This window comes from Austrofundulus limnaeus, unplaced genomic scaffold, assembly GCF_001266775.1.
Source record: "Austrofundulus limnaeus strain Quisiro unplaced genomic scaffold, Austrofundulus_limnaeus-1.0 Scaffold162, whole genome shotgun sequence".
In the NCBI taxonomy this organism is placed as follows: Eukaryota; Metazoa; Chordata; class Actinopteri; order Cyprinodontiformes; family Rivulidae; genus Austrofundulus; species Austrofundulus limnaeus.
Window position 1 is genome coordinate 98,462 of NW_013952564.1, and position 1,310 is coordinate 99,771.

Consider the following 1,310-nt stretch of genomic DNA (forward strand, 5'->3'; position numbering starts at 1 on the left):
TTATTTATTTATTTATTTATTTATTTACCGTTATTTTACCAGGCAAGTCCCATTGAGATCCCAGATCTCTTTTTCAAGGGAGGCCTGGGCCTGAAGGCGACCTATTGTACATGTTTTTGGGAGGTGGGGGAAACCGGAGTACCCGGAGAAAACCCACGCAAGCACGAGGAGAACATGCAAACTCCGCACAGAAAGACCCCAGGTCCGAACCGGGGATCGAACCCAGGACCTTCTTGCTGTGAGGCGTCGGTGCTAACCACTGAGCCGTCGTGCCGCCAAATTTTAAACATTTTAGTGGCTTAACACTTGCTAAATTTAGAAGCACTGACTGAGGTCTTTAAATGTTATTGATCAACGTTATTGGTAACAGCTGAGGGTGAAAACTGTCACACATTTTGTTCATATGAATGATGTCACTTATCCACTAGGAGACGTATTGATGATATATGAACTCAAATATGGCTGAGGAATGTCAATGATGAGTATTAAGAGAGCAACATGCATCCAGCTGCTCATGTTTTATCTTTTACTTTATCTATCTTTATAATATTGTGTCGGCTGGATCAGGGACTACAGGTGGAAATAAATCAAAAAATATCTATATGCATAGCAATATGGGACTCATGTTGTCTGAAGACTGTTCTATGGGTTGACTGGGTTATTTGAGTGCTTTAAAATTAGCTTTTGCTAATTTTTCAGTGCATAATTGCTTTACAATTAGGGGACCTACCGTATTTATTCATGTATAGTACTAGAAATTTAACCCTAAAGGTCATCCATAAAGTGGGGGGTATTACTATACACATGTTACTGATGATTAGATTTTTAATATTTTTATGCTCAAAAATGATGATGGCATTATACTTTAGATCGTATTATACATGAATAAATACGGTAAATATTTCACTTGGTGCTTTAGGGCTAGTAGAACTACTTTTTAGATTAGTGCTTCCCTCCACTGGTATTATGGGAGCTGATGTTAACTCATAGTGTTTGTTCTTTGCTTTCCAGTAACTATGTGATCATGGTCACCATGTTCTATGGGTTGACTGGGTTATTTTAGTGCTTTAAAATTAGCAGTGCATAATTGCTTTACAATTAGGGGACCTACCGTATTTATTCATGTATAATACTAGAAATTTAACCCTAAAAGTATGGTATTATTAGTGGTGGGCACAGTTCCCCTAAAGCACTAATAGGGGAACTAATTTCCTGATTAGTGCTTTAGGGCTTTTGTTGATTTTATTTTTTTTATTTTTATTTTTATTTACCGTTATTTTACCAGGCAAATCCCATTGAGATCTCAGATC

At 37.3% G+C, this 1,310-nt stretch overlaps 1 protein-coding gene across 1 annotated transcript in view; it reads left to right on the forward strand.

The window, feature by feature from the left end:
- slc35b4 (solute carrier family 35 member B4) overlaps positions 1-1,310 on the forward strand; it is a 6,896-nt gene that overhangs the window by 1,449 nt on the left and 4,137 nt on the right. The window lies entirely within an intron of this gene.